Raw genomic sequence first — 25,521 nt, 5'->3', positions numbered from 1 at the left:
AACTTCTTCATCCGACATCCATTTTCGTCTGTCTTTTTATCGTTACGCTGCTATTAATGAGATATTCGATTCTCGTTTAGGTTGTGTCGGCTAAAAACCACTCGATCTAATATTCGAACTTTGGGTTGTACACTGCTAAGCCGAAACTTCGAAAAATCATAACTTCCTCATACGAAGTCAGATTTGGGCGTTCTTTTTATGGACGCTCTCGGTTTAGTGTTTTCTACGACTTTTGTTTAGATCGCTAAGGCTAAAAGTCGTTCTATCATAAATTCACTATTTACGCTTCCCGGTGTCGTGCCCGTTCCGTCGCGAAACTTCGACGGGTCATAACTTCTTCGTTATAACTCGGATTTCGGCGTTCTTTATATCACCAGAATCCTTATTTCGACCACTAAAACTTTATGTAAAGATATCGGGTTATCTCACACTTTAATTTTGACGCTTATTTTTATTCTTTATTTATTATACATTTATAAATAAGTAATAATCATGTAAATGCACATAATTCACATAATACTCAAATAATTCATCTTTATTACTTCAAAAAGAGTTACAATAATTTACCTAGACTATTACATCATCTACTACTGCTTAGCCTAGAAACACGGACGGTACAATTCTCTCCCCCTTAGGATGATTCCGTCCCGGAATCATGCATCAGCAAACAGATACGGATAGCGACTCATCATGTCACTCTCTGTTTACCATTCGAATGTTTCCAACAGACTAGCACTAAGTCGACAATCTTGCGTCGTAACTTCTTAGTCTTACGGTCAACAATTGCCTCGGGCTCTTCAATCAGCCTCTTGTTCTCATCCATTCTTAATTCTGAGATCAGAATTATGTCGGGAACTTCTCCCGTGAACTTCCTCAAATAACACACATGGAAGGTTTTATGAATACCATCTAGTTCTTCGGGTAATTTGAGCTTGTAAGCTTGGTTCCCAATCTTATGAAGAACTTTGAATGGTCCAATAAACCCTGGACTCAACTTTCCTCGTTTCCCGAATATTATAAGTCCCTTCCACGGTGAGACTTTAAGTAAAACCGAATCCCCAATTTCGAAGGTCATCGGTCGTCTTTTCTTGTCAGCATAGCTCTTCAGACGATCATGAGCTGCTAACATCCTTTCCCTGATCACCTTCAGCGTCTCAACAGTCTCATGGACTATCTCGGGGCCCATAAACTGCTTCTCTTCAGCCTCAAGCCAACAAGACGGCGTACGACACTTTTGTCCGTACACAGCTTGATAAGGCGCCATCTTGATGCTCGAATGGAAACTATTGTTGTAGGAAAATTCTACCAGAGGTAAATGCTCGTCCCAGTTCCCTTGGAACTCCAGGGTACATGCTCTTAGCATATCTTCCAGTGTATGAATCGTTCTTTCGCTCTGGCCATTAGTCTGCGGATGGTAAGCTGTACTCAAACACAACTTTGTACCCAATTCCTCTTGTAGACTTCATGATCTGATACAATCGTTAGTGGAACACCGTGAAGTCTTACTATCTCCTTCACTTAAGCATTTGCGAGCTTATCCATAGACCACCTCTCGTTGGCTGCTATGAAGTGTGCACTCTTAGTGAAACGATCCACGACCACCCAAATCATGTCGTGACCGTTCTTCGTTCTGGGGAGTTTAGTCACAAAATCCATGGTGATGTCTTCCCATTTACCCATGGGTACAAGTAGAGGTTCTAAACTACTATACGGTTTCTGATGTTGTGCCTTAACTCTTGCACATGTCACACACTTGGCCATATACTTCGCAACATCGGGTTTCATCGTCGCCCACCAATAGTAGGGTTTTAGGTCCCTATACATTCTTGTGCTGCCGGGATGAATTGAGTACATGGTCTTGTGCGCTTCTTCCATCAGAAGTTCTCTTACTCCTCCTGTCTTAGGTACCCAAATCGGATCTTGGAATACCTTCAATCCTTGACTGTTTGTACCGAACACTAACGTTTTTCCCAAACGTTCTTCCTTTCGGTCATTCTTCTCTGAAGCTTCTTCTTGAGCTTTCCGGATACTTTCCACAATTGTCGAGACAACTTCTATTCTCAACGCTCTTGGCCTTTTTCTCTCAAGGTTGACTTTTCGACTGAGAGCATCAACGACAACATTTGCTTTACCAGGGTGGTAAAGTATCTCACAGTCGTACTCCTTGAGTAACTCCAGCCACCGTCGTTGTCTCATGTTCAATTCCTTCTGATTAAAGAGATACTGGAGACTCTTATGATCAGTGAAAAGCTTGCACTTCGTGCCATAGAGGTAATACCTCCATATCTTTAATGCAAAAATTACCGCTGCCAACTCCAGATCATGAGTGGGGTAGTTCTTTTCATGATCCTTCAATTGTCGGGACGCATATGCTATCACCTTTTCTCTTTGAGTTAGAACACATCCTAACCCGACTCCCGACGCATCGCTATACACGGCGAAATCTTCATCTCCATCGGGTAGAGAAAGAATCGCTGCTTCACATAATTTCTTCTTTAGCTTCTCGAATGCTTCTTCGTGCTCCTCACCCCATGTATAAGTAGCTCCTTTGTGGGTCAAAGCTGTTAATGGAGCAGCTATCGAAGAAAAGCCTTGGATAAATCGTCGGTAATATCCGGCTAATCCTAGAAAGCTTCGAATCTCCGTGGGACTTTTTGGTCGTTCCCACTTCATCACCGCTTTGATTTTTGCGGGGTCAACCATTATCCCTTCTTGGTTAACCACATGACCCAAGAATTGGACTTCTCGGATCCAAAAATCACACTTAGAGAACTTTGCATACAACTTCTCCTTCTTCAAGACTTCCAACACTTCTCGTAGATGCTGGCCATGCTCCTCCTGGCTTTTCGAGTAGATGAGAATGTCATCTATGAACACTATCACGGATTTATCGAGGAATGGTTTACAAACCCTATTCATCAAATCCATGAACGCTGTTGGAGCATTGGTTAGTCCGAATGACATAACCAAGAACTCGTAGTGTCCATATCTTGTTCTGAATGCAGTCTTCTCAATATCCTGCTCTCTTACTTTTAGCTGATGATATCCTGACCTGAGATCGATCTTTGAGAAATAGCTCAAACCTTGCAGCTGATCGAATAGGTCATCAATCCTTGGCAATGGATACTTGTTCTTTACTGTTGCCTTGTTCAGCTCTCGGTAGTCTATACACATTCTCATGCTCCCGTCTTTCTTCTTCACGAATAGCACCGGAGCTCCCCGGGTGATGAACTAGGTCGAATGAAACCGTTGTCCAACAACTCCTGAAGTTGCATCATGAGCTCCTTCATCTCTGTCGGTGCTAGTCGGTATGGTGCTTTTGCTATCGGTGATGTTCCTGGTAACAAGTCTATCCGAAACTCCACTTGTATATCAGGCGGTAATCCGGGAAGATCTTCGGGAAAGACTTCCGGATAATCACACACCACTGGTATACTCTGCACCTCCTTGTATTCCTTGTTAGCGTCGATAACAAATTCCAAGTACGATGCACATCCCTTGTACAAACATTTCCTGGCTTTCATCAGGGAGATGATTCCAGAATTTACTCTGCGTTTGTCCCTATACACCATGAACGACTCTTTTCCGGGTGGGTTCACCCTTACTATCTTCTTCCTGCAATGAATCTCTGCATCGTTGACGCTAAGCCAATCCATTCCCAAAACGATGTCAAAACCGTTCAACTCTATGGGCAATAGCTCTTCGTGGAATTTGTTTCCGTTTAAGTCGATGACTATGTTCATAATACGATTACTAACAGGTACGAATTTGCCACTGGCAACTTCCACAATCAGGGCATTATTAAGTTTTTCTATAGGCAATGCTAGTTTCCCACCAAATGTATGCGATACAAAGGAGTAGTTGGCTTCGGAATCAAACAGTATATTGGCAGGCGAACCATTTACAAGAAAGGTACCTGAAGTGACGTCTGCTGCCTCCTTTGCAGCCTCGAGCGTCATCTGGAAGGCTCTCGCCTTCTTCACGGCACTCGTAGCACACCCTTTTGTTGGTGGTGCACTCATTGGCATAATGCCCTGTCTTCCCACACTTGTAGCAGGTCACCTCTTCGCTACACTTCCCGAAGTGCTTCTTCTTACACTTCTCGCACCATTTCGATTCATTTCCTCCTCCCTCGAACATCTTTGAACCGAACCTGCTCTTCTTATTGTTGGGTTTAGCAGACCCCTCGAACTTCCTTTTCTCGCCAACCTCAACCTTGCTGGCAGCTCTTCCCTTGATCATCTCCTCCACAGACTTGGCAGCCTAGATAGCTGCCTCCAGAGTACGTGCCTGACGTACCGGTACTGCATACTCCCATGGGAGTCCCTTGGCGTACTTGTCGATTTTTGTTATTTCATCTGGGACAAGACGCAAGGAAAACTCCATCTTCTCCGTGAAATTGTTGGTGTACTCATCAATGGACATGCTTCCTTTCTTTAGGGTTAGGAACTGGTTCTCTAGCTCGAGCAGGTTTTGGGCTGAGTAGTACTTACATTTGAACTGCACCAAAAATTCTGCCCATGTTAGTTGCAGGGGCTCATTGGGGCTTAAAGTCTTCCCCAGGGTGTTCCACCAACACACCGCGCCTCCTCTGAACTGGCATACTGCAAACGTGGTATGCAACTTCCCTCTGCAACCACACGCCATGAAGGCTAGCTCCATGTCCGAGATCCAATCCATGACTCCGATCAGATCTTCTTTTCAAGTGAAATTCGATGGCTTGCAAGTCAGAAAATCCTTGTACTTGCATCCATTCCTCTCGACTCCGTCATCTTGGTTGTTTTGTCGAACTATTTGTGGGTTGGCTTGACCAACGGTCCCACTGTAGTTCCCCTCCTCAGACTGCCCTTCGTTCAACTCGGGCTGTTCGATAGGTATGGTAGCTTTCTCTCGATTCTGTTAGAGCAAACGTCTGGTTTCCTCCATTTGACGATCCAACATCATCTGGATCATCGCTTGCACTCCGGCCATCGTTATTGGCTCAGCAGCGGCTACCACAACCGGTATTTGCTCAATCACTGGAGGTTGGTTTCTGTTCCCATTTGCATTCCCGGCTCCACTGCGGGTTCTTGCCATTTTGATCTATACACCGAATAAGGTGAATTTAGATCTTTATTTAGGATAATCGTTTAAACCGTCCTTATCACTCCGAAACGTTTACATGTTAGTTCTAATATCGTAGTCGTACGTTTAGAATCCTAAACACATAAGGTTTCCAGATCCGGTCGGCAACAGACCATAGATCCGAACAAATAACAGCATATTAGGCACAAAACATTTAGCACATAAAAGCATTTTAGGCATAATTCTTAAAATAAGCTAGTGCTCACATTTCACAATCATCGCTTAGAATTCTAAGTTTAAGTTGAGAAATCCTACAAATTTCTAGTTCACTTAAACTAATGCTCTAATACCAACTGTGACATCCCCATTTTGACGTCCAGAAAAGACCGATTTTGTTTATGCTTTGTTTGAAAATCAGAGTAACATTTTAAATGAAAGTGTTGCGGAATTTGTTCCCAAAATAAAATATGATAAAGATTTATCAAAGAATTTCGAAAGAAATGTATTTCATTAAAACCTCGGGATGTCATGTTCGATACAGATCAAAAGCATAAACAGTACAATATAAGCCTTACTACATTTATTCATATCTACAGGCCTATATCCGTAATCTCTCATCCCAAACATCTATGCTCATGCGCCACTACCTGTAATACAAGAAACTGAGTGGGTCAGGCTTGGGAGCCTGGTGAGCACATAGGGTTTTCAACCCATAATAAATAAGTTTATTAACTTTATCAAATCAATCAAACCCGATTACCCTTCCCGTTATCCTCACTTTACGTCCCTAAAACATCTAACACAAGGGACCTAGTCTAAGGACTTTCATCGGGGTGACAACACATGCTTCGGGGGTTCCTCAGCAATTCATGTCAAATAAGGCAACCATGTCGGGGATGAAGTACTGCTGGTGAGCACACAGTTCAAATAAACACCTACAGGTTGTGAGCCTGCTAGCGTTCCACTGGACTGCCTAGAATAGTCCGTGGTCGTCATCTATACTCCGCTAGATGACTGGATCATCAATAACATCTATAACGAGGCCTCTCATTATTTTATTTTGTCACACAACAACTATTACATCTACCCATGTTTTACCCAACACATTTTGTAGATATAAAGTACATATACAGTTTAAATCATTTAAAACATGTATAAAATCGTTCATCCAGCATAGATAGCAAGTATACGGATAATATGCACACGTAGCACGTAATTTATATAAAATACTTCATATCTATGTGTAAGATGAAAGTAACTATGCAGTCACTTGTTAAGGTGGTGATTCCGAACTTGGACATCACTTCGTTACTCTTAAAACAATTTCCTTCGACAATACCTAGTATCATTACCACTAGGGTTTAGTCTAATAGACTAATCAATAGTCTAGCTATTATTACTATTATATAAGCGTTAAACAATACTCTTCACCCACTATGTACAGACAGGGGCTAGACATAAAACACCGGAGGGCAGAACCATTTTGGCATATAGCACTTCTGAAATCCAACAACCCTATGCGGCCCTTTAAACCAGATTCTCCATACCGCGAGTGGTTAAAAAAATATTATAACGACACTTATATAACCCATAATAATAGCCTAAATAATTATTATAAATTCCTAATAACGTTACTATAATCAAATAAAAGCTATATTAAAATAGCGTAGGCGTAGCTCACTTACAGCGGGTTTTCTCGAAAACCGGGCTTCGCTTGGAGCAGCGTTTCCTAACCGAAAGACCCTTTTTCTCGGGACTCTGGGAGCCTCGGGGCTTCCTTCGGGTGCTAGGGGGTTTACCTAGACTTAGGAGGGGGTTAGGGAGGTAGTGAGAGAAAGTAGAGAGAGAAAGAGTTGAGGAAATGTGTGAGAAATTGGCTGACCCTCGCAGCCTTTTTATAGGCGCTCAGCTCCTCGGAACGTTGGGCATTCGGAAATGCTATGCGGGGCGTAGATCGGATAAGGGTTACAGGTGGCGAACTCCGGATGGTGCGACGTGGGAATTGCTGGACCGAGGAAGGGTTCGCGTACGCGGTGCGTTCCAAGCTCGGACGCTGGGCGTAATGCGAAGGCCAGGTGTCGTTCATCCGAAGCGAGGCGTGAGCAGCAAGCGACGACCTAGATCATGCCACATCATCAATTTCGCATACAAGCTCCGTTTTCGACGTTCTTTATATCCACGCGTAGGCGGGAACGTACTCTACAACTTTCATTAAGACTCTGTCGGCTAATTTTGACTTCATTTTAAAAGTTATATTTTTAACAGGCCGCGACAGGATTGGTCCGTTAAAAATTCATAACTTCTTCATCTGACATCCATTTTCGTCTGTCTTTTTACAGTTACGCTACTACTAACGAGATCTTCGATTCTCGTTTAGGTTGTGTCGGCTAAAAACCGCTCGATCTAATATTCGAACTTCGGGCTGTACACTGCTAAGCCGAAACTTCGAAAAATCACAACTTCCTCATACGAAGTAAGATTTGGGCGTTCTTTTTATGGATGCTCTCGGTTTAACGTTTCCTACAACTTTCGTTTAGATTGCTAAGGCTAAAAGTCATTCTATCGTAAATTCACTATTTACGCTTCCCGGTGTCGTGCCGATTCCGTCGCGAAACTTCGACGTGTCATAACTTCTTCGTTATAACTCGGATTTCGGCGTTCTTTATATCCCCGGAATCCTTGTTTCGACCACTACAACTTTATGTAAAGATATCGGGTTTATCTCACACTTTAATTTTGATGCTTATTTTTATTGTTTATTTATTATACATTTATAAATAAGTAATAAGCACATAAATGCACATAATTCACATAATACTCAAATAATTCATCTTTATTACTTCAAAAAGTGTTACAATAGTTGATCTAGACTATTACATCATCTACTACTGCTTAGCCCTGAAACACGGGCGTTACATTTTCATTTCCAAATTCAAGAAAAAGAATCCCCTAGAGCTTTTCCTTCAAAGTTGTCCTTAGTAATTGTAAGTATTTTACATATAATCCAACATTTATACAAACATTTTTATGTTAATTCATATTATTCACACATTAGTATGTGTTAAAAACTCTTAGGATTCAATCATCTTCAAGTGTTTGTAACTTAAAAATCGTTACCGTCGTCTCGTTATCGAACCGCAAACAACCATAAGCTGAGTTCATACCCCTATATTTTCAAGACTTTTTCTATGTTTTAGAGGGGGAATACAAGTAACACACAATGATATTTTCGTTATAACGCAAACATTTAAATATGTTACTTTACTATTTTTACGAAAAGTGTTAAAAACGCGAAACGGTTTTACTACCAACTTATATATTTTTACATACAATGTTTTGGATAAAAACATAAAGATACGAAAAACGGTTACAAAAATACATTTCATTTTTCTTTTATATATATATATATATATATATATATATATATATATATATATATATATATATATATATATATGTAGTTAGATTTTTGAACGTACATTTCATTAAAACTTTATAGATAAAGTTTACGAAACTTTACCCCTTTGTAACCCGTTGAGCAAAGGGTAAAATTATATAAAGTGCATATATAATTGTTTTACGATATTTTTGATATTATCCTAGAAAGAGGGGATAACTTCATATACAAACGTTTTCATTACAAAAACATGTACACTCGTTGAATAAATTTGTGAGACATTGTCCTCATCGTACCTAACTAAGGTATACAAAAAGTCCTGCATTTATAACCGGAATCTATGATACGAGAGCGTGATACTTGTGTATAGATATATACGAGACTGATGATCCCACACCCTGACTACTAGCTACAGTCAGAGCAGCAGATTATGGGTGACAAATGTCATAAATAACTCGACGCCTGAAGAACGACGAGGCAGGCACTACATCTTAAGATGATGGTTATAAAAACTCACATGGGGAAAAGACTATATGTATATTTTACACGAACACACATTTCTTCAAACGGTTTTATACGTGAATAAACCACATATTACTACTTTAAGTATGGAAAACACTGGTACATTTCGGTCTTGGACATTTAAGACTACATCTCATTTATCGGAAAATATTGGATTTTATAGAATAAACACTACCATTTTACAAGTGAACGGCGTACATCTCATTTATTAGAAAATATCGGATTTTCTGGAAACAAACACGATAACTTTTCACGGAAAGGCTTACTATTCTTCATATAAACTCTTATGAACTCACCAACTTAAATGTTGGCACTTTGTCAATCAATTTGTATTCTCAGGAAATCAATAAAACAGGTAACCACCAGTTTTTGAGTATGGGACGCTAAGGCATCAAACAAATCATTTTGACATCATATTGTAATTGACTTTTGAAACATGTAATACTTACAATGATGTAACTTTTTCAATTATATATATATATATATATATTATGTTTGTGTTTGCTTTCTTTACTATTATGAAATTGTTATGATACAATACATGAAAGTCATCCACCCCCGGACGTTTCCGCCATCCTGGTTTGGGGGTGTGACACATCCACTTCGAGGGCTTACTTTACCTGAAGTTCATGTAGATCCACAGTCGATTTCAACCACTGCCCTAATTGATGTTTTCTATCAAATGTGATACAATGGTGACATATCCCTACTGTCAAAGTTTAAAAAAACCCTTACTTCCTCCAATGTGGAATGCGTTATATAACTTGTTGTCAAAGAATTTCTCTAAGAGGGTTTCTGGTTCAGATAACTCAAGTAAATTGTTCTACACTCTCATTTACGGGCTATACCATTGGTGTCAATCTTGACTATGGTTCTATTTTGTGGGCTTAACTCATTCAAAGCACCGTTTCCACCACTCGAAACATTGAGATTTCATGAGCCAGATTTTGGTTAATCATGGTCAACCATGCCCTAATCCACTTCAAAGTCGCTTTGATGAAAGCTTCATTAATGGCTGAAATTCCGACACACCAAACGTCTACTTTTGTGGTGTTAGATGCTAGAAACTTTGATTTTGTTGGTACAATACCAGATGCAATGTTGGTTAAGGTTCCTCTTGACAATGCAATTGTGAAGGAGTATCGGAATTTACCTTCATCTGGTGTTCGTCCGATGCCAACTAATCTTAGACAGTTGATAGATGAGGGCAATAAACCAAAGAAGGGAGGTAAAAGAAAAGCCAAGGCTGCTCCGTCGGAAATTATCAAAACTCCCAAGAAGAAAAGGAAGCCTGCTAAGAAACCGAGATCTCCATCTCCGGTTCTTCAAGACGAGTCAAATGATAGGACTTCAACAGAGCCTCAAAATGTTAACCCACTTCGGAATGAGGAGGAAGATACTGCTGCTACTTCCGAACCAACTCCTACAGAACAAATTCCGAAGGCATCTTCTCCACCGTCCTCATCTGTTCCCACTTCTGATATTTTTCATACTATTATCCAATAATCAATTATGAACCTCACTACTACTCCACCACCACCACCTGTTAGTCCTCCAACCTCACCAATTACCTCCACAATTCTGATTTCTTCCATCTAAACATGGCCATTCAACTGATCCTCCTTCTAATGATACCGACGACATCATGTTTGGAGATGATCATGAGACCTTTACTGATTTTTTCTTTAGCCCTTTCACCATAAACCTCAACAATGATGACAATGATGCTCCAATGACCAAAGGGCAGTTTAAACAGCTGAACAAAAAGCTAGATTCAATCTTGGAGTCGTCCAATTAGTCATCTTTATCTAAATGGGACTACATGTTGACATCTTATAAAGCTACTGTGGAGATGCTCACGTCGGAAAATGGAAAAGTCCTTAAAGAAGCAACCAAAGTCATCGAAGATACGGAAAAGAAGATTTCTGAAACGACCGCAACAGTCGAAAAACTACATCAATATGTGAAGATTTCTGAAACGACCGCAACACAACTTCTATGAATAAAGTGATCGAACGATTTGTATCCTTTTTGAAAGCTGAGAAGGAAGCTCTCTCACTCATTCGTACCGACATCAAAGTTGAGAATGTTGATCTCACTTCCTCCATTGTATCAAAGATTGAAAAGCTGCAAGAAGACTTGGCAGTTCAAAATAAGATAATGGATGAGTTGGCTGAGAAAACTCAGAAGGCCAAGGTCCTTTCTATGAAACTGAAGAGTGCTACTAGGCATCATGTCAATCTTGAAGACGAGAGAACTCTAGTCAAAGCCTGTGTTTTCGAGATCAACCAATATTTGATGAGTATTGTTGAGACTCATGACTCCTTGTTCAATCTCTCGGTACGACAACAATTATCTGATAAGCTTCAACCGGTCTTTTCGATTCTCAATCAGATCCAAGGTGTTTCGGGAAGTGGGGCTTCTCTGAAACAAGGGGGAGACAAGGATCAACAACCAAATTCTGAAACTGATCAGAATGATAATGTAGCTTCTTATTCAAGTAAATACAAAGACAAATGCAAATGCATTTTGGAAGATGACACTGACGAAAATCTGCAAATAAATGAAGAAGAAAGGATTTCCATGGGGAAACGGGACAAAGAGCTAGATGATCTTTAGGCTCTTCAGAAGAAATTCGATGCAGAAGAAGCTGAGGTTAAGAATGCGAAGATTGTGCTAGAAACTCAAAAATAATTATTTCCCTCTTGGACTATGGAGCTTATTCAGAAAGAAGCGATTGATGATCCTAGTGTCTACTGACTGGAGCCCTCAATCTCGTTTGACTTAGACAAAGATATGGAAAGTCAATTCAATTTTTCCCATCACTCCAAGGGCATTTCTCTTTCGTTGTTTTGAAAAGATTGAGAAGTCTTTGATCTCTGACAGTGCAGTAAATTAGAAGCTCTTTTCGTTTTACTTGAAGTATGCCAAACCACAGTACGAGACTTGGAGCTTGAAGAGAATAATGGTTATGAAGGTTGGATTTCCTGTTCAGACCGAAGACTTTCTAAACACAGAGTTCAAGGGATTCAGAGGGGCTAATCACATTTTAGATGAGTTCACTATAGCGGTCATGCCATTTATGAACCCATATGACTGGATCTCCTTGTTCCACATCGTTACAAAAGACGAAAAGAAGTATAAGACTATCATTACGCATTTGAAAAGGATGATCATATGCTACAGCCTTGAAATTGCGAAGATGGATGTCGAGATCGCATATGTTCTGAAAAAGAGGCCCATTCTAAGCCGGAAGAACAAACGAAGGACAATCAGAAGTTGAAGGTGGGTGATGTAGTTCAGAACAATATGTTCTTTTTACGAGACAAACATCTTTACTCATCATCCGCATTGAGGATAATTCTTTCTTTGGCTGAAGCATGAAAAGCAAACTCTGCTGCTGAATTCAAATGCTTTTCGGATATGATACGCTGGTACTTATGTGTCCGAAACACGCTTCTGAATAAAATTCCAAAATTCGGCACACTTTTGATCAATATTGTTCTTTTCTTTAATTCACATCATTAATAGAGAATCTATCGATCTTTATTGTTCTCATAGTTATGACTACCGGGGTTGTAGCTAGCAACCGCAGGTGGGAGTGTCAATCCCATATAGATCATGCATACCTATAACACTTACTTAAGATTAACGATTATAGGTCCCGAGTAGCCGAATATCACTCAACTATAGATGAATAATACGCCTCATTTAACACATACTTTGTTTAACCTTTAAGTATGATTATTTATCTTTGTTCTTCTTTCTTTAGGTTTTTCTTTAATATACTTTTCTTTACAATTATATATATATTTACTTAACCCTATATATATATATATATATATATATATATATATATATATATATATATATATATATATATATATATATATATATATATATATATATAATTATTATTATTATTATTATCTTTACTTTGATATCTTTGATACGTTATGGTACAGTTATGTACATTCTTATCCTCATGTTTCTTTTTTATACAATTTGTTCCACACTTATATTGATACGTATATATATGTTATACCGTATCTATAAAATAATTATTTGATATTCTTCGGATATTAGGGCAGAGTAACAACCAGGTACAATGGTTATCCTAAAATTTGGTCAACATAACGATTAGAAACTAGCTTATTCTAGGGAATAGGCCAATATAATAACTAGGTATAATCCTCAAATATAATCTTAGGCATTATAACAACTAGGCATAATATCATATTTTAAGCTTAGGCAGAGTAACTACCGGGCATAATATTATCCTAACGTTTGCATGCAATTTCAAAACTATTGATATATTACTAATATTATATTTGTAAAATCCTTGAAATACTTTTATAGCATGTATTCCCGCCATAAAAAATTGAAAATGGTAAAAATGGGGCCGTGAAACTCACCCTAGAAGCATGAAACTTTGATGTAGGTTAGATTTAGGCTTAGGACTTCGGACATCGCCTCAGGATGGTGTGGCTTCGACCAGAGGGAAAGAGAGCCGATATAAAATTGGTGTGCAAATTAGGTCTGCGGACACCTTTATTTATAGGAGGATGTTGAGGTGTGCGAGGCGCAATTATCAGTGTGCGTTGTGCGGGAGCTTTGTGGCTCCATCCGGGAGTCGCCATGTGTCACTCTCTCGTTGGGCCACATCACCTATAATCTTCGCGAATCCGGGGTCATAATGCACGCCGTGCAAGGCGTGCTCCTTGCGTACATAAAAATGATTTGTAAAAATCATATCTTCTGTGTACGAGCTCCACTCTTAACCCTCTTTATATCTATGTGATGATCTCAACTAGTACTATAACTTTCCGTTAGGTTGTTTTGGCTAATTTTGACATTCACTTTTTTTCCTAACGGGGTTAAAATTAAATGATTATATAAAAATCACATCTTCTTCAGACGACCTTTATTTTTGGCGTTCCTTGTCCTACTGTTCTCATCTCAAGAAATACTACGACTTTCCTTTTGGTGAAATTAGCCAAAATTCTACTGATTTCCTAATCCCATTTTGACATTAATAACTTTAATTATGAGGTCGATTTTTATTTTTACAAAAATAAGAACTCCTCTAATTGAACTTAGATTTTTATGAAGCTTATATCCATGGAATCACCTCGTCGTTTACTTTCCAAATACATTAACCAACTTAGAAAATGGCATGACTTCTTGGACATTCATTGTTGAGCTTATGAGTCGATTTATCCTTAAATGTAAGAGTATACTCAATCATATTTATTTATAAAAATGAAATATCACATTGATACTCTATTACATTTATTCATTAAAGCTAATTTCTAACGGTGTTTAGCGACAAAGTTTTCTCAGTTGTCACATTCTCCCCCCCCCCCTATTTTAGGAATTTCGTCCCACAATTCATCTTGTAGTCAGGATTCCTTCGAACAATTGAGGGTATTTTCTCTTCAGTTGGTCTTCCCGTTCCCACGTGTACCCTAGTCCCCGCTTAGAGTTCCATCGTACCTTTACTATGGGGATGCAGATTTGCTTAAGCCTTTTCATTCTCGATCCATAATATATATCGGTTCCTCAATGAAGTTTAGCTTAGTGTTGACTTGAATCTCCTCAAAAGAAATGATAAGTGCACGATCTGAGAGAAACTTCTTGAGATTTGACACATAGAAGACGTCGTGTACATCGTTGAGTTCTTGGGGTAACTTGAGTCGGTAAGCTACTGGAGCAATACTTTCAAGGATCTTGAATAGTCCTATGTATCTTGGGTTTAACTTTCCCTGCTTTTCGAATCTGATGACTCCTTTCCAAGGAGAGAACTTTAGCATAACCCTATCTCCAACTTGGAATTCAAGGGGTTTGCGTCTGACATCAGCGTAGCTCTTTTGACGACTACGAGCGGTTATTAAACGCTCTCGTATTTTCACGATCTTCTCAGTGGTCTAATGGATGATTTTCTGGTCCTGTTAGCAAGATATCTCTTGCGAATTCCTTTTCTACTTGCATCTCTCCTACTTTTTCCCAAAATATTAGTGATCGACACTTATAGCCAGATAGATCTTCAAATGGCACAACCTTAATGCCGGTATGATATATATATATATTATTGTATGATAACTTGACCAAGGGTAGATGAGTGTCCCATGCATTTCCAAAATCTATCACACATGCCCTGAGCATGTCCTCCAAAGTTTGGATTGTCCTTTCGCTTTAACCGTCGGTCTGAGGATGATAGGTTGTGCTCATATCTAGACGGGTACCCAGGATCGTGAGGTGAATCTATTATCTCTATATGATATAATGGATAATGGAACTCCATGTAATCTGAATATCTCTTGGAGATATGTCCTGGTAAGCTTTTCCATCCTATCCGTCTCTTTGATTGATAAAAAGTGGGCAGGCTTGGTCAGTCTATCGACCACTACCCATATAGTTTAGTAACCACTAGGTGTTCTTGGTAGTTTCATTACAAAGTACATCGAAATCTGTTTGCACTTCCATTATGGTAGTTTTGGTTGTTGCAATAGTCGTGATGGCTTTTGTTGCTTCGCCTTGACTTTCGAACAAGTCAGACACTTTCCTACATATGTAGCAATATATGTTTTTCATATTTGGCCAAGTCTAAGTACATATTTTTTGGTCCGGGGTGAATGGAATATATCGTCTTATGATCTTCATTCAATATAAGCTCCCTAGCATTACCAACATTTTGGAACCAAAATTCGATTCATGAAGTATCTTGCTTCATTTTCCTTAACTTTGAGTTGTTTTTCCATTCCTCATAGATCTTAAGTACTCATGTTTTCTCCCGTGAGAGCATTCATTTGAGCATCTAGAATTTGTGTGGTCAGATTAGACTGGATAATCATGGCGAGTGCCCTAACTCATTGGGGTTGGACTCACTCCTTTTGGATAAAGCATTTGCTACTACATTGGCTTTTCCTGGTTGGTAACGGATCTCACATATATAGTCGTTCAGCAAATCTAACAATCGTCATTTGTCTCATGTTGATCTCCCTTTGATCGAAGATATGCTGAAGATTCTTGTGATCCATGTGGATTGTGCATTTCGTTCCATAAAGGTAATGACACCATATTTTATAGGGCAAAAACTACACCTCCCAACTCTAAATTGTGACAACCGTTAATATTGGCCAAGTCAAAGTCAACAAGTCAAACCGGTCAACTCATCTAACCCTTGTATATTAGGGTTTCCATTATGTTTCTTATTGAACAACTCGCAATCTTAATACAAAGTATCACTTAGAGTTTTCACGTGTTCGGAAATTCTAAACCCTAATCAGGACAAGTGATGAAACTACTCGATAAAACACTATTCCTTGACCCTCGGGGGCATATAACAATCATAACAAGACTTAACGAGGTTTACGAACCTTGAATTACAGAGCCAAACACTCAAAAAGGTCACAAAAGAAGTCTCTCCCAATCTCTTTCACTCTAACTCTCCCAAATCTCTCTCTGTATGAGAAATCTCTCTAAGAATGTAAAATCTCTCCCAAATCTCTCTATGTATGAGAAATCTCTCTAAGAATGTGAAATCTCTCCCAAATCTCTCTCTGTATGAGAAATCTCTCTAAGAATGTGAAATCTCTCCCAAATCTCTCTCTGTATGAGAAATCTCTCCAAGAATGTCAAATCTTTCCCAAATCTCTCTCAAAACCTCTTTTGAGTTTTGTAATCATTTGGGGCATCCCGACACTTGACTTGGTGAAAAACCATTCGAAACGGGATGATACCTTGAAAAATAGCCTTTTAGGGCCGAAGCCTCCCTATAGGGACCAAACCCTCCTTGAGCCAAAGCTCCAAGAACCAAATCTGAAGTCTCCTTAAGGAACCGCATCCATCAGACCGGAACGACTGAGGACCGAGGCGGATGAAGACCGCAGCGTTGAACCGAACCCAAAACTGGACCACCGGACCTGACCCCCGCCTTCGGTCCCTTCTGATGAGATCGCCTGCGGTACCTGCTCGGACCGAAGTCCCTCCCCCTCCGGTTCTAATGCTGCTATGACCGGAACCACGCCCCTGACTGCGGATTTTCCGATTTTCCACCCGGTTTTCGACCACGACTCCGTTTTAAGCCCGTTTTTAATTATTTTAACGAGGGATTTTCACCCAAACTTATATTTTGACATATAAGACCCCATATATTCATAAATTAAGCATATTTTTAGGGAAATCCTTATTTAAGAATAAAAATCTATTAAGTTAGATCTTGTGGTGGAGTGTTGACTTTGCCTTAGTGTATGACACAAGCAACCACCCCATGCCCACTCCATGACCAACCATTGTCCTTCCACCATACCTAGTCACTTCCACCGTCCTTCCCATCATTTTCTTCCAGCCATACACTTGAACAAAAGGTAGAATCATTATCTCTCCTCTCTCATTTCTCTCATTTCCACCAAAGAACAAACACCTTTCTCTCTCTCTCACTTCTCTCTCTCTCTCTCTCAAATTCGAGATTCAAGGGCTGATCATCAAGTTTTTCTTTCACTTTTGGTAAGTGATATTATCCTCCTTATGATTATTTCACTTCATTCTACCCAAATCATAGATTACTTACACAAATTCCATCACATTTGTGTTAGATCTTCGAACCTTCAAGGCATCTTCTAAGTGTTCTTGAGTTGAACACTTCCTTTTCTTCAACATCCGTCCACTAAGAACACACAAGGTGAGTTCATACCCCTACATTTTCATGTTTTTCTTAAGTTTTAAGGGGGGGAATACAAGTTAAAACACCAAGAACACAACTAAACTCATTTAACAGCCTTCATCAGAAAAGTTTAACTCCATTCACGGACTGTTTTGGTCAACTTAAACATTTTAGTTTTCAAAACTGTATTAGATTCAAATATTTCAGATTCATACCTTTAAAATTACTACTTGCACATCTCCATATGATTTTTCTACGATTTATGGTGATTTTTACAAAACTGCCTATCATTTCAGAAACGAATTCGGACCAGTCTGTGAATATGAACCTTTTAACACAAGTTAAAGACTTCTAAAAATAATAATAAAAATTATGAATAAACTAGACACATTTTGTGAATTCTCAGAAGTTACGGATTCAGTTTTTGACTTCGTATGATTTTTCTATAATTTTTCTAAAACAGTGCTGAAAAGTTAAAAACTAGTTAACATCTTACAACTTGCATAACACTTTGTAATATGTTGAGCAAAGTGTATAACCATAAGTTCTAAATATTGAATGTATTATCTTGTTAGTTTATCATCATAAACTGAAATTTAGTCATTCATGATAAGGTTTACTCATTCATTTCGAACACATATAATAAACTTCAATAAGCATAGTTTATGGATTTTACTACATGAAAAAGGTTTTACTCTCAAAACAAATGGGTTTTTCATATCCTACATGATAAACTATAATAGTAATAGTTTAAGGATTTCATATCACTAATTTATTCAGAAAAGGTGATTTTACTTCCTCCACGGAAGAGGTTTTAATATCAAACTATGTGTAAACTAGTTAACTTAGGTTGTGAGGCAATTCTCTCCCCGTACGTTCGAGTACGGGATCCCAATTCCTGTAAGTTATAACCAGAGTCTCTTGTAGGGAGAGCGTGATAATTATGTATAGATCTATATTGGGATTGACACCCCACACCTCGCTGCTAGCTACAGCCGGACCGGCAGGTCTGCGGGTGACAAGAGTCATAGTATCTTAACGTCTGAAAAACGTTGTGCATGTTATTTCTCGTCATAGTATGGTTATAGCGACTCACATAGGTAGTTAACAATCTTTCAAGTTTACATGGAAAATTCTACTTTGAAAAGGGGTTTTACTTCTAAACTAAACGAGTTTATGTCGATTTAAACTTGCATGAATTACTTTAAGTGTGGAAAAATACTTGTTTACTCTCGGTCCTGGGATTTAGGACTACATAACTTTTATAAGGAAAATATTGGATTTTCTATGGAAACATATTTCTATTAACACTACATCTCGTCTAGATCTGTTAGACTTCAACGGTTTACTTAACTCAAATTATATATAACTTATATACGCTGAGTGATCATAGAAGGAATATATGGGTCCTTCTAGCGTTCATTATCGCATAACACAGGAGCATTTATTCCACACTCAACTAAGAAAATATTGGATTTTCCGGAAAACATACTCTATCGCCTTTACAAGGAAAACGGTTTCTTCCTCAAACAAAACTCTTATGAACTCACCAACTTAATTGTTGACACTCTTTTCAAAACTACTTGTATTCTCAGGAAATCAGTGAAACAGGAAAACATCAGCACTTTGAGGATGGGACGATAAATCGTCAAACAGTTTATTTTGTCATCATAATGTAATTGATTTTGAAACATGTAAACATATACTATGGTGTACCATTTTCAATTATATTTATGATGGTTGTATTTACTTTGAGCGTTATTATACTCGTTGTTGTGATACTATACATGAAGTCCTCCACCCCCGGACGTTTCCGCCATCCTTGGTTTGGGGGTGTAACAGATTGGTATCAGAGCATTGTTTATAGTGAACTAAGTATATCGAACCACATAAGATATACAAACTATAAATGCATTGGGACTAAGGTCTCTGATTTAACATTTTTCAAATAACTATACTTTTAATAATAAATAGTTTCTTGTTAAAAGTATACATGCATGCATACATACTAAGGTCAGCATCATTCTAGAACAAAACAAAAGTAATGATTGTTGAATGGCCCAAGTAGGCTTGAGGATGTATAGTCAGGTCTGGGAATGACATAGCCTGATCAACTATGTCTAACCCAGAAGTGATTAGCATATGCCCGAGAATGGTTGTGGCGTTGCAACAAGTCTAAAAACTTACCAATTCTATCTACAAACAAACATTGAAAAGCATAAGTCAAACATTAAAATACTATAGGAGTATTTTGTGATAATTTAACCAACTTATGTGAAAACTAAAGACCCCTATTAGTAGGTCTTTAATGAATGAGTGCATACACCAAGGTTATACATAATTAAAGATATTATAGACTCAGAATCTATGGCTATTGCTCTACTTCCTGTTCCTTGTTTGGTTGTGGACTTAGAGTAGAGTCATTTATTCGAAGGTCTATTCTATCTCAGATTATGTATAACTAGTATGCACTATGTGATTATAGACATGACTGATAAGGATCACCCCCTATAAGTAATTAATTATAGGGTTAGACGCCTATTAATTATCTCTTCCACTCCTATTCTCGCACGTATAACATAGCAACATCCTACTTACCAGGCGACCCCTACTTTCCCAACCAGGGAAATAGTGGATGGTTATGAGAAGAATCAGAAGCGGAACCGGAGGTAATCAACCCTCCATGCATAGCCAGGGTTCCCGCGAACCGTTTCGACTACATCGGACCTGTGCCCCGTTGGGCAACCGTGATCGAGGGTTGGAGTCGACAGCAATGACAGCAATCACCATGTGGAGACCAACGAGGTTTCTATGACCTCAACCACGGGGGACCGACTGACAGAGCCCTCCCGGCGAAGACCCGGCAGATCGCGAACATCGGGGATTAAAACAGGGAGACTACAAACCGAGTTCGGAAACTGCGCGCTACTACAGACCCTACCGTCTCACGTACCCGAGACTTGGAAAGAGACTGCTATTTCAGAGACCAACTTCTTTTTAGGACCTTATCGCCGCTCGGGCAGAGGCAAAAGAGTAACAGGGTAGGCACACGTCATTCGAAGAGAGAATAGTTGCAGCCAAGCGTCGATTGGCAGAGCTGCAAGGAGCATCGGCTTTGCCTCAGGCATCGCAAGGGACGGATCGTCGTGAGTAGAGTTCATACCGCTCACAACACCTTCTAAATTAGGTTCATGAGTATGCGTTGGTGCTACTCTATTCTAGGTGTAAGCACAACACTGCGATTTAAGAGGTTATACTAATCGAGAGATCTATTTGCTATCAAAACTTTTCCTTGCATGGATGTGAGGTAGACCTGCATCGAGGTCAAAATTTTCTCTGAAACCATAATTACTAGAATCATATTAACACGATGCGCTTAGAACATACCTAACAGACTCGAAGGTCTATTTAGTCTTAATTATATAACTAAGCATACATCAATTGGTCGTAAGAAGGACCTAGCTTGGATCAAATTACAAGGTTTCACTTAGATACAGAACTACTAAAATACATGGGTTTATTATATATATATGCTTTCATTATGAATTGGTTTCAGAACACCATAAACAACGAAATACGTTACAATTTGAACTAAGATAAACTTAGTTGGAAAAACTCGCGACGTATAGCCATTCTAAAGACTCATTACCATCTCACCTTTAAACATTTTGGTTGAGAGGTGCCTTCTTCGTAGACCTATAGGTTGCGATAATACCAGCACTAATACACCGGATCCCATCAAAACTCCTCAGCTAAGTGTGTTTGGACAAACATGATCCTAAGATGAGTAAAGCTTAACGCCTGTACGAAACCTACTTCTACCCACTACCATAACTCCGTCTCAGGAACGTTAGCAGAAACACTAAGAATAGTACAGCAATGTGCAAAAATTTATATATGTGAATATAAATCGTAAGAATGCACTTGAGATAATTATCCCCACTCACGAAGTCGTTTTTCATCATGAAACAGAACTATGTCTTCACCAAGAGGCAACCAACTAACTAGCAAGGCGCCATCCCTGCAAATAGACTTTGCTACTTTTCAAGCTGCAGTCATGGCAGCCGTGACAGCCGCCATGGCGCAAATCAATGATAACAAAGCCAACGGAGGTGGAAGCGATGCCGGAAATACAAATTGCCCCAACAATAAGGGACACCAGCGAGTGTCTACCAACAAAGACGCCTCAGACCACAAACCTAAGAGTAATAAACGAAAGTTTTGGAACAAAAAGGAGCGGAACCTATCTCTAAGATTCGCTAAAAGACAACAACCCATGGCCAACCCTGCTAATATAACAGTAGTCACGACACATGCCTCGGTACTAGCCACAAGGCCTGTCACCCAAGCGCCGGCCAGACCATATAAGGGATGACTCCCAAAGTGTAACAAGTGTGGCTTCCATCACAATGGGGTTTGTCGGGTGATGCACTGTAAAAACTGCAACAAGAACGGATATACTGCCCGTTTCCGCAGGAACCAAACCCAACACCTCCCTTCAATCACCAACACCAAGGTAGGCCTAGTATGCTACCTATGCGGTGAAACGGGACACTTCAAGAGGGAATGTCCAACTGAGAATAATGGCGGGGGAGCAGGAGGAGTGTGATGAACAAACTAGCAGGAGAAACAAGGGAACCTTTTTAGGACTTTTGTAATGTTTCTAACGACAAAAATGTTTAGGTACCATATGTTTGTAATGAATTTGGTATGCTTGCTAAAATTACCATCTTTCTAAGAGTAGTTAAAATACTCCCTTGTTCAAATCAAATCAAAGACACTCGTATATGACCTTAAGATCATTACCGGTGAGCTGTGTCGACCTTGGGTATACATCAGGGTTAATTATAATCAAGTACTAAAGACTTAAAGCAAATAATTCCATCCTGACCCCTGTTCCATGATTAGTAGTGGGGTTGGGGTAGACCAACCCACTCGACGATTTCAACAATATCAAATTACATACGACGTACATATACCGCTCGATCATAGAGTGACCTGTCAGGGATCATGATATCAAGTATCATTGCTAGCTATCACAACCCACTCACTACCAGTGCTAGTTGCTGTAGTATGAACCATCTGCGGTAATAATAACATCGATCAAAACGGAACACACTAAAAAAAACACAAGATACTCTATCCCTCTAATGAGCATTTCTTGCAAATACAGCTTAACACATGTTTTACCTAAAAAGCTACTGTTGTCGTCATTCGATTTCGATTGATATAGTCCTCACTTTCCTGACTAAACGGCTACGAAAAGACCTTTCACCTAATCTCGAAAAACCTTCGTCTCTCATAAACAAAAATCCAACACGGACCTCCGGGCCATCTCTCGCCGCGAAACCCCAAAACACTCACCGGAGGAGTATTATACCTTCCGAAACCTTACCACAAGTAATTCCAAAAGACCGTTCCGGAATGTCACGCATGCAACAGATAAGGCAATCACAGAAGCTTGGGACGAATACGGGTAGTCTACCACTACTACGGGTATACGCGAGGATAATGTATAATTAAGATTCTACGGACATTGGATGTGTGCATCCGCCCTATTTCCTGTTCCTTGCGTGGTCGTGGACTTGGGGCAGAGTCACCCATCCAAATGTCTTGCCAACCTTAAGTACATACGACCTATATGCGCAAGTTAATGATAGATGGACCAGGTACGAGTCCGGCCACGAACTTCAGGACCAGGTTACCCAGGAGTGCAAGTGAACGCCCTATCATCCGAATAAGGCTAGTCGTGTAAACCGAACCCATATGTTCCCTACCGATCTAATCAAACGAGAAACACTAAAGCAGACCCTATGCAACGCTCCGAGGAGAAGTTATCACTTATGACTTAGTACAAATTCGAGGAAGGCTGAAAGCATCTCGAGAACATGGCAAAACCCAAATAAGTATTATCATCTATATAAAAACGCAGGGTTTTTACTAGTGAATTTATGATGGCTAGTGTAAACATTATTGTCATGTATCATTAAGATTCTGTGGACTTAGAATGTGTGATTCCGCCTCATTTTCCTGTTCCTTGTTTGGTTGTGGGCTTAAGGCAGGGCCACCCATCCGAATGCCCTTGTAATCTTAATGATATACGACTAGTTTACATCAAGCGATTATAAAAGAACTGGTAGGGCTTATAATGCGAATTTCATCACAATTTGTGGAAGCATTCGTAATACTAATACTCACAAATTACATTATAAAATATTCATTGTGGTAATACCAAGTATAAAGCGTAGAGCATAAAGGCACACGTAGAATACACTATCATTCCAAAACAATGACTCCTTTAAATCGACTCAGCTCAAGTTACAATAAGAAATTCCAAGGTCGTCATTTAACATCAGGCGGGTTGTTCCCCACCATATCAATTTCTTATACTACGAAAAGTTCCCCCATCTTTCCTCCAAAATCTTGAAGTCCCAGTCGAAACAATAATTTCGGGACGACATTCTTTCTAACGGGGGGATGATGTGACAACCGTCAATTTTGGCCAAGTCAAAGTCAACTAAAGTCAACAAGTCAAACCGGTCAACTCATCTAACCCTTGTATATTAGGGTTTCCATTATGTTTCTTATTGAACAACTCGCAATCTTAATACAAAGTATCAGTTAGAGTTTTCACGTGTTCGGAAATTCTAAACCCTAATCAGGGCAAGTGATGAAACTACTCGATAAAACACTATTCCTTGACCCTCGGGGGCATATAAAGATCATAACAAGACTTAACGAGGTTTACGAACCTTGAATTACAGAGCCAAACACTCAAAAAGGTCACAAAAGAAGTCTCTCCCAATCTCTTTCACTCTAACTCTCCCAAATCTCTCTCTGTATGAGAAATCTCTCTAAGAATGTGAAATCTCTCCCAAATCTCTCTCTGTATGAGAAATCTCTCTAAGAATGTGAAATCTCTCAGAAATCTCTCTCTGTATGAGAAATCTCTCTAAGAATGTGAAATCTCTCCCAAATCTCTCTCTGTATGAGAAATCTCTCTAAGAATGTGAAATCTCTCCCAAATCTCTCTCTGTATGAGAAATCTCTCTAAGAATGCGAAATCTCTCCCAAATCTCTCTCTGTATGAGAAATCTCTCCAAGAATGTCAAATCTCTCTCAAAACCTCTTTTGAGTTTTGTAATCATTTGGGGCATCCCGACACTTGACTTGGTGAAAAACCATTCGAAACGGGATGATACCTTGAAATATAGCCTTTTAGGGCCGAAGCCTCCCTATAGGGACCAAACCCTCATTGAGCCGAAGCTCCAAGAACCAAATCTGAAGTCTCCTTAAGGAACCGCAGCCATCGGACCGGAACGACTGAGGACCGGAACGGCTGAGGACCGAGGCGGATGAAGACCGCAGCGTTGAACCCAACCCAAAACTGGAGCACCGGACCTGACCCTCGCCTTCGGTCCCTTCTAATGAGATCGCCTGCGGTACCTGCTCGGACCGAAGTCCCTCCCCCTCCGGTTCTAATGCTGCTAAGATCGGAACCACGCCCCTGACTGCGGATTTTCCCATTTTCCACCCGGTTTTCGACCACGACTCCGTTTTAAGCCCGTTTTTAATTATTTTAACGAGGGATTTTCACCCAAACTTATATTTTGACATATAAGACCCCATATATTCATAAATTAAGCATATTTTTAGGGAAATCCTTATTTAAGAATAAAAATCTATTAATTTAGATCTTGTGGTGGAGTGTTGACTTTGCCTTAGTGTATGACACAAGCAACCACCCCATGCCCACTCCATGACCAACCATTGTCCTTCCACCATACCTAGTCACTTCCATCGTCCTTCCCATCATTTTCTTCGAGCCATACACTTGAACAAAAGGTAGAATCATTATCTCTCCTCTCTCATT

The sequence above is a fragment of the Lactuca virosa genome, chromosome 5, assembly GCF_052849685.1.
Source record: "Lactuca virosa cultivar CGN04683 chromosome 5, Lactuca_virosa_CGN04683_v6, whole genome shotgun sequence".
NCBI classification, from domain to species: Eukaryota; Viridiplantae; Streptophyta; class Magnoliopsida; order Asterales; family Asteraceae; genus Lactuca; species Lactuca virosa.
Note: the sequence above shows the minus strand (reverse complement) of the source record.